Here is a 10,100-nt window from a genome sequence, read left to right as displayed (position 1 = left end):
AGCATTCTCCAATTCTACAGTGTCAGGTGCGTCAATTGGAAAAATGCAAGTTTTGCGCATAAAAAGATGCTGCGGGTTTGATTAAAGGAATTCATATTCCGTTTCGTCGACAGCAACCACCGGACGAGATCTGATCTCGCGTCCTTTTTCTTTAAATCTGAAGGGATGCATTCTATGTACTTTTGCTCAAAGTGTAACCCATTAGGATATTTCGGTATGCAGCGAAACGTTCATTATGAAACTGATTATTCCTATTTTTAGTGACGTTTGCCAGTTTATCGTGCTGGCGAACTGCTGTTTGTAAATTGACTTCAGTTGGTGCAGTTTTGTGATGATGGATTGTGCAACTTAGTTCACATCCATTTCACTCTCTGGCATCTTGAAATTCTTCATCATGTCCAAACGAAAGTTGGCGAAACGCTCCTCTTCTGTTTGTTTCAAGTTATCAAAATTCACTAAATTTTGGAGTCGTGGTAATACTTTAAAAAAAATCAATAGCTGTGTGAAGCTTAACATCAACTCTCATGGCAGGCATTTCTGCACATGACTTTGCGCTTGCTTTTTACCTGTCCCCTTTGCGTGGGAGTATAAAAGTTTGGTTTTCATTGGTTATTTCTATTGGTAATTACAGTGGTCTCAGTATCAGGTCTCGTAATTCAGGGAGGTCTCAGCCGAATTTTCTTTCTAATAATCAAAATCAGGTGTCAATTTGAAGATCAAATATGTCTTAATCAGAATCAGATGGCAATATTAAGATTTTGTTGCAAGGTCTCACATTGCTCTGAGAGGTCTATGTAGTTTAATATAAATTACCATAACTTACGTTGGTAAACTGCGTCATAGGAAAACTTTGTTGTCTAATGATTTTCAGTACAGTCGAAACTAGTGGTACAATGAGTTAAATGATAAGAAAATTTTTTATGTTTTGTTCTGTGTAGGTCTCATAACAATTGTGGTTGGCTGGGAAACAGGTCAGAAGTACACAAAAATGATTATATGAACTCTATTAAAAGTTTTTAGGAAAAAATAGGAATGTTTGGAAGCATAAACTGTGCTAGCTGGGTCCAAAAAAGTATCTAAAGCAGTCTGAAAAAGATGATGAAAATGCGCACGTAGCATGCGAAGCAGCAAGTAGCAAATAATGAGTTATTGGGAAAAAGATACCATCGCATATCTCAGGATACTGATTGAAAATGTTGCTGACTTTAGTAACATTGAAATGGTGGAAAATAATGGAAAACCTATTAAAAAGTAGAAGGAGTATTTGAATTTTAGTCCTTTTTCGTTATGAGGTTAGTGAACAATTTTTTCCGCTGTTCTGGAGATATTTTCTTTGTTGCCTTTTAGCTTGAGTAATTGCAACTCCTTTCTCTACCACATACATAATACATTAAAATCTATTCTGGTATTCATTATTACAAATTCTTTGTCGCGAATTATATTTTAACTGCTAATTGTAAAATTATATCTGGAAAATAGAGCAAAAGTCACAGCAACAGAAAAGATTTTTCACAAATGCATTGTCGGGTAAGAACTCTGGAATTTTTTGCCATATTTTTTCGTAAATTTGTTTTCGCTTTTTCTTTCACAAATCACCAGTCAAATTGGAAAACAAATACAACAAATCACTAAGGGTAACTATAAGGACGTCGGAATGTAGAATTATTTGTGTTGATGTGATGGAAAATAATGGAAAACCTATTAAAAATTAGAAGGAGTATTTGAATTTTAGTGCTCGTCTTTTTTCGTTATGAGGTTAGTGAACAATTTTTTCCGCTGTTCTGGAAGTATTTTCTTTGTTGCCTTTTTGCTTGAGTTATTGCAACTCCTTTCTCTACAACATACATAATACATTAAAAACTATTCTGGTATTCATTATTACAAATTCTTTGTCGCGAATTATATTTTAACTGCTAATTGCAAATTTTTATCCGAAAAGAGCAAACGTCACAGCAACAGAAAAGATTTTTCACAAATGTAGATTTTTTTGTGTAAATGAAAGTTTGATAAAAGCGGATCACTTTGATTGTAAACAATTTGCATAAGGAATAGGCGACAATAAAACTTATTTTGAAATTTTTTCGTAATAAAAATAGTTCAGTGCTTTCTTCGACAAAAGGTTCCTAACAAAGGTTGCGTGAGCATTTAAGAAAGGCAAACGTTGTATTATAATTTTTCAATTGTAAAAGTTTGAAGAATAAGATCATTTGGAAAGAGTAAAATTGAAAAAAAGATCTGAAGGTATATAGGTAATGAGTAAAATGAGAATTGTGTAGAATTTTTTCAAAATCCCGTCTCCAAGCAATTGTAACAGACACTTTTTGGCAACGGTTGATGGTAATTTTTGTGTAATCGTATTAAAACTCATAAAAGTGGATCATTTAAAATATGAACGTTTTGAACAATTCTCTGAGCCAAAACAATACTTTCTGTGGAAGTTGATTTTTTCAATAGGAAAAATTAAGCTCGAACAATCTCAGTAGCGCACATCAGGGGATCTTTTGCGCACAAGTACTGTTTTCATACATAAAATTTGTAAAAAGCGGATCACTTTGAATGCTATCAAAATAACGAGTTTTCTAAATCTATAGAAGTAATCTTTAGGGTTCCCATAATAATTGCAGAGCAACACACTTCTGGCTCCAAGAAAGTGTATTGGCCAGATTTTGGCAACTATTTCTAGTCAATTTGTCTCTATTCTGTATTTTTTTGCAAAATTGGATCACTTTAAATGCAAAAGTGATTTTATTAATGAGTTTCAAACCTTTACAAATGTAATAGTTCGAAATCAGAAATGAAATCGATTTCAAGCTCCGCGAATTTTTAGGGCAAATTTTGTGAACATGTGGTCGTAAATCACATTTCGTGACGACGGAAAGTACCAAAGCGGAACAGTTAGCACAAATAAAGAAAGGCAAATTATATTATCAATTTTTGTTTCAAAACTCATAATTGCGTTAGAGTTGATTTGGTGGGGCAGGGTTCAAACTCAAGTTGAAGGGTTTAGTTCATCTGTTCTTTTCACTTTTTGTTATAGGTGTGCTGTACAGTGAAGGCGGCATGGACTTGTTATTGCTTTCTGATATATGATATGGTGAATGAATTGTGACTGGTAGTTGATTGATATTTTCGGTTATATCACTAGCGGGGATAATCAGGAGAGGTAGTGGAAGTTCGGCATTGTTGGAAGGAATTATGTAATGATGAACAATGTTTGTAGGTTGCCTATGAAGCAGTTGATTGTTTTGCTGTTCGATCGTAGCTTTTGGTTTGAAAATCGTGACATACTCGACTTCAATCCAATTACAGTTTTTGTCAACTGCCTGCTGTAGTGGCTTCAATAGTTGCGGCAATATGTTATCAAACAGATCGGGTTGAGCACCATACAAATTCAGCATCGGATTGGCTTTGAAGTTTATGAGTTGAAAGAGCTGTCCTGTATTGTATTCTTTGGTTTGATTGGACAAAGTCAGATTCTATTTACACACTGGACGTCATTTGTTCCAACTTGACTTATTACGTAATTTGAATTTGTATAAACAGCCACAATCCGAAAGAGGGGGATCCAGCTGGGTTGGCAAAACAAACTTGTAGTGTGGGCGGCAGATGGTTGATTTTTGGATGAAGTAGTAGGCAGGTGCTGTGTTGAGCTAGTGCTGACGCTTTCGTAATTCGATCGAAATACGACTGATATTACTGGTAGGCAATAACTATAGTATCCTTCTAAAGCCCATAGTACTTCAACACTTCTTCTTTGGAGCTCTTGGTTGGTTGAGTTTAGTGGTGTTTTTCAAAAAAATTGCCGATATTGAAATTTGCTGACATTGGTTGACGGCTGTGGAATAATAGGGCTGGGGTGCAATTTGACTCGCTGTTGATGATCGTGTTATACGCTTAAAAAAACAATTTTTTTCATTCTGCTAATTTACGCCCGGTAAGTGGAAGCTCTTTTTCAAGTTTTCTTAAGTACTGCATGATTACGTTCAAAAAACCAATGGGCTGGGGATGAATTAGTGTTGCTTTGTTTAACTGAATCTGAAAATGGCTGTCATTTCCTTTAACTTTTTTAATGTGACACTAATTGGAGGTCTAATAAGATTGTGCCTGGAATATAGCAGTGTTGAGAAAATATGGATAATAGTTTTCGTCACATTTTGGCGTCTGGGTGTGTAAGTGGTACAGCAAACAGGTATTTGCTGAAGACGTAGCTTGCTTTTAGAATGTAATTAAAACCCCAGAAACAGGGAGTTCTCTAAAAATATGGATCCCCAAAAATTGTTTGTGGAAATTCTGCAAACTGGCTTTTGGCAGCAGGGGCGGGGTTAGATTGTATTTTTGGAATGGCGTACATTGAAGACAGGTCAAGCAAATTTTAATGTAGTCAATGAGAATTTCTGGGTTCCGAGGAAATATAAGTGTCTCCAAGAAAGCAAACAGTTGTGTACAACAGTTCACACAGAAGATGTTTTTGTACCAGGATATTATTGTGCAACAAAAAGCCAGCATTATTAAAAAAATTTTCGATACACAATATCACTGTTGACGTAAATTCGATCTAAGTGGATGTTTCTCGATGAAAAACAGTCAAATAAATTGTTCTCGGCTACAATTTTTGGTTAAAAAACCAGGATCGACATGCTGTATGTCGTTTTTTTCCTTCTGTTCCTTGGACATGTTGAGTTGTCGAGTGAACTCCAAAACGTCAAAAAATTCCAGTTGGTTTGCAGTACAAATTGCTGATATTTGAAGGTTGTTCCTGATTGTTTCTTGTAACTAATACAGATCAGTTCCGTCGTTACTGCTTGTTCTTTGTCGAAAGCAACTTACAACATTCTGTTATTTTCTCGTTTTTTGAATGTTTGGCAGTGTTGGAGTTTTTCATGAAATGGGCTGAATCATTGGTTTCTTTGGGGTAAATTTGCTTTGAATTTAATCTTTATCTGTTGGGATTGAATTTGGATTCTTAACATTAACTCGAATGCTTTTTTTGATTTTTGAGGAAGTGGTGAAAGAATGCCAGCCACGGCGTTTGCCTTCCCAGGAATATGCCCACAAATGAAAATCATATGACATGATATGGTCTACTTTTAAACATAGATTACATGGGATGTGTTTTGTCTCGAAGACCTGGATCAAGCTTCGTTCGTCAGTGAGAACACCAATTTCCTATGAGCAGTCCCAAATGAGGTGACAAAAGATTTCGAAGGCATAGTAGACAGCTAAAAACTCATTGCAGTAAAGGTTGCTTTTCAGACGAGCTGCATTGAACCAATGGGATTCGAATATAGCTGGAGCGTAGTGGCGTCTTTTCTCGTCAATTCCTTCTTTTTGAGTATAGTATTCAATACAAAAGACGTGTCCCGCTGAGTGCATACTAGCATTGGTCATTATCACGAACTGTTTGTCCTTCAAAGGGAACCGCTCTGACATTGCGCTAGCATCGATTAGCGATTTCTCAAAACTATTGAGACATTCATGGTTTTCTAGCCGTATAATGATTTGCGGGTTGTTTTTTAGTAATTTGTAAGATGGTAGAAGATGCTGTTGCAGCTTTGGAATAAAAACGCGGAGGAACTGCAGAAAACCGATGATTTTTTTCAGTTGTTTAGTGTTCTGAGTCATTTCTAGATCAGTCAAATTTTCGTCACTTTGGTTTCATCTGGGGTTAAACCTTTAGCCGTAATCAATTTGACCAAGAATTGAACAGATGTAACACCGAACTCAAGTTTAGCGGGGGAGAGTTTTAGTTTGTATTTGTTCATGTACTGAAAAAATTGATAGATTTTCTCTAATAGGTCCTTCACCGACACGGCTACGCAACCAATATCGTCTGTGTACTGGTAGCAGACATCTTTGGCAAGGCATGGATCCAAATGTTGTCGAGCAAAGTTGCAAAAAACTGTAGGGTCTCGACTCAGCCCATGGGACATCCGACTAAAAGAGTAGGTGTCAGCTCCAAAATTAAACGCTGGGGGTTGAATGGAATGTTCATCAGCCATTAGTATGTAGTGGCACGCTTGTCTACAAACCACTTTAGCGAATAAATTTTTCCCTGCCAGGTCATTTCCGGCATCTACTAATGTCGAAACTGGAAAATGGTGACTTTTTTAGTCGTTTGGAATTAAATGGTTTATCTTTCTGAGATCGGCCAACTTTTGAAATTTTCCAGAAATTTTGCTTTCGCAGAAACGTGGACTGCTGTAATTCGGGTACTTTGGGGTTTGTTTAATTCCAAAGTATTTCATCAGGGCTAATTCTACTAATATATCATCACGAAAGAGTGTTGGTGCGGGGGGCAAAAGACGGGGCGATCATCTTCAGACTTCAGTCTAAAACTAAAATTCGAAGCCAGGCCGACATCAAATCGATGTTTCCTGAAGATGCGATGATAATTGACGAAAAGTTTTTTTTTGACCTTTTGCAGGTTGGGATGGCACTGATTCTTTCGAAGAAAACTGTGAAAGATATTGATTATGGTCTACCTCTTTTTCCAACAGATTCTCTGCTGCTTGTCTTTTTACTCGAGGATTTCCCATATTTTCTCTACTGATTCCAGATATAAGTTCTTGGTTTTGGCATGTTCCCGGGGTTTGAAACCAAAACAGTTTTGCATAAATTGTCCCTTCAATTGGAGAAACTCTGCTTTCAATGGAAGAAGTTTTATTGGTCTAAATGAGGGCTGCTATTTGTGGGTCGATAGGAGGTATGAAATTTGCTTGCTTTGGTGTAAACACTGTGAAGCCTGCTACTTTAAAACCTTCTGGTGTGGTCATTTTGTGACTATTAGTCTTCAAGTACAAAATCTGAGCATGACTTTTGAGATCTACACGGTTCAAAAATGATGTAGCAATTACTCCGCAGCTCTGTTCGAAAAATTCGAAGAGTTCTATAATATCAATGATGTTTGATAACTCAAATGGTTTGGTCACACAAAGATAAATAACAAGCTCCTGTTTACCAAAATCTAGAGTTGTTTTTGTTTTTGTGTAAATGTTGAAGGTTTGTTCTTCGTGTCGTACAGATTTCGTACCATTGGTTTGTTGAATTTTGGTGAATGTAAACGTTAGATCAGGCGGTAGAGTTAATTTTTTTTCATGTGAACCAAAAGGTTGTTCTCTGATAAAAATGAGGCTTGCAAAATTGATGTATTTTGTCGTTAGATTAAAAGAATATGGAACTTAATTTCTGCTAAGCCAACTTTGAATGGTATTTCTCCGCTCAACAGACATCGTTCTATTCCACCTGTTGCCGTGAAAATTCCAGTTGTGGACGATGGGTGTATGGATACACTATTCTTCTCTCATTGGTTATAAATTCCCATTGGCAGTGCGTTTACGAAATAACCAGTGTCAACGAGAGCGTCAAGTGTAAGGTTTTCGAAATCATTTTGAATATAAAGCAGTGGAGTCTGTTCTTTCAATTTATAATTCCTTGAGTGTAGGAAATTTCATCTCTGTCAATTTTTTGTAGAGTTAGAGTGTTGATTGATCGGGCTACATTTTTGTTGTCATTGTTGTACGAACGCTTTATTGGAGTACGTCTCTGCGGACGGATTCTGTACCAGCAGAACTTTTGATAGTTCCCCTTTTGCAACAATTCCGACAGACAACTCCGTTTCCTCTGGATATATTCCTACCGCCGAGGTTGTAGTCAACACGGCAATACTGGTTTTGTTGTTGCTTGTTGTAATTGGCTCTATTTTCACTTTGACTCTGGTGTTGTTGTCTTCTTGCCGTTGTAATTCCATGCTTTTCAGCTGCGAACCAATTTGGGCTGTTTGAACCCATTTGGGCTGTTCCATGCTTTTCAGCTCCGAACCAATTGCGTCTCTGATATAGATTGTTGCTTGGCTTTTAGGAACGTAAAATCATAGAATGCAGTTGTTTGTGACCTAATTTCTTTAAAAAACTGTAGCAAATCGTTCTCAGAGAACAGTTTCCCAATCTTTATTTTTCGCGCTACTCTGTTGCATTTCATTTATGCACTGTTCTCTTACTCGTGAAATTTGTTGATTACTTGGAACACTCTGGCTGATACCTTTGGAAAATGCGTTGACTAATTGTTTGGCGTTGTGTACTATGTGTTCAATTTTATGTCCGAAAAACTAAAGCGAAGAACTGCAGTCTGGTCTGTATTGACATAACGTTTATGTAAATGTCTCAAAGACTCTTCAAAATCAGTTCTTAGAGCATTTAGCAGTTGTTCGTAAAATTGTAGAGCTCCCTCTTGTATTCTGATATGTAAGAAAGAGTGTCAGCAACCTTTTGGAACCGCAAAAAAACCAATTGAACTTCTAGGTTGTCCTTGAAGGACTGCCAAATCTTCAAGGGACACACCGCTGAAAATGATAGAAGATACTGATAAGGACTGAATACTATGACTAGGAGCCAGATGAACGGCAGCTCGTACTCCAGCTACGATCGGTTTCAGCGCTGGTGACGCGGGTAGTTCTAGGTACTGTATTGGCAATATGTTTTCTTGCTCCAATCACAGGGTTGTAATAAAATCCAAAATGATTAAATAAGACGTGTTTGGCTACGGTTAGGACAAACTAAAACTTTGAAAATTTTGTTTGTTTTACTATGTTTTCAACGCTCGTTCGAAGAAAGACCAATGAATAGCGTTTGACAAATTTAAAACAAATAAACCTGGAACAAAATTTAACAGAACTTTCTGCTTTGTTCTCTGTCGCCATGTTACATACTTTTAAAGGCATATCTAATCCCATTTCTCCTTCTTTGGGTGCGTCTGAAGGGTAAAAGCAGTATGTTCTAGCGAGACTAATTCATTCCATTTTCCAACTCTCTTTGTTTACTACTTTTCGCTGCTCTCATTTTTCACAACGGATATTACTCACTGCGCGGAATGTCTCTGCTCTTGTATAATGCTGTCATATATGCGATATGTGACCATGTGGTTTTCAGACGGTTTCTCAACTCGGAGGCATTTTAATTTTTCAACGTTAGCGTCATCATTTCACAAAATTTTGTTTCATATCTTATTGTTGGAAAAAAATTATAAGCAATGTCGAAACTTTCGTGCTATTTGTTTTCCAACGGTAAGAAATGATAATTTTTGTCGCTCTGTGTGGAGCCTACTATGGTGACAAATTTATGAATTTCACATTTACCAAACTGATTTAGACCCTAGTATAGGCCTACACATTCGAACCCAAATTGGTATGATTAGACCATGCTGGACCAGAATGGCTAAGAAAAAACTTTTGCAAGACTTTTTTGATCTCCAGGACGTCTGCTCGACCCAAATGTTTATAACGCTGGACTTTTGCTTGACCCTGAATGTCAGAAATTACTTTGATTGTCTTAATTGGCAGATATATTTTCGCAAAAAATTGTTATATCTAAGGAAAACTGAATTAATCCTTCGGAAAAACAACTTTTTTTATTTTCCTCTGAAATACTTTTTCATTAAATTAGAAACTCTTTCTAAAGAATATAACTGTCAAAATAAAATTTGTCTGCAACTATGATTTTATTTTAACCCAAAACTGCTAATGAAAAAAAACTTTAACTGGTCATTTGAAGAGACTGCGCATGAACAAATGTTCCTTGCTTTAATTTATAGACTCTTGTTTAATTTAATTAATTAAATATACTATTTTATTTTGGTCAATCCCCCGCCACTCGACTATTTAGTTGGGTCTTTTCGTAAGTCTTGAGTCTTTTAACACAAATCTCAGAACCAGAACAAATACAGTAAGACAAAGTCACTAAACTGAGACAAAGTCACAATATTACATTTCACTTGATACAAAATTGAATGTGGATTTGCCCAGCTGACTGTTGAATTGAATTTGCCCAGCTGACTATATCGTGTGCTTGAATGTTGAGTTACAATAGATAATTATAAACAAAGACAAAGCAAACAGAAATTGTTGGTGGAAAATTATCACAAAAAATTAAGTAAGAAATTGAAGAAAATGTCTTTATGCACATAAAGTAAGAAAGATACTTTTAAGCCGCAGTATCCAAGGGATCTCTTGCCTCACTCCATAAGCTTCTTTGTTCTTATATCAAAAATAAACAAACAAACAACGATTCAAAATAAACTTTCTTTGTTCTTATATCAAAAATAAACAA

At 36.2% G+C, this 10,100-nt stretch overlaps 1 protein-coding gene across 1 annotated transcript in view; it reads left to right on the top strand.

Annotated features, from left to right (window-relative positions):
* The window catches only part of LOC142344531 (ras-related protein Rab-11B-like), a 450,398-nt gene that overhangs the window by 208,594 nt on the left and 231,704 nt on the right, over positions 1–10,100 (top strand). The gene's annotated exons all lie outside the window — the stretch shown is intronic.

The sequence above is a fragment of the Convolutriloba macropyga genome, chromosome 8 (assembly GCF_964194025.1).
Source record: "Convolutriloba macropyga chromosome 8, txConMacr16.3, whole genome shotgun sequence".
Lineage (NCBI taxonomy): Eukaryota > Metazoa > Xenacoelomorpha > Acoela > Convolutidae > Convolutriloba > Convolutriloba macropyga.
This window is presented reverse-complemented; position numbering and strand designations above follow the sequence as displayed.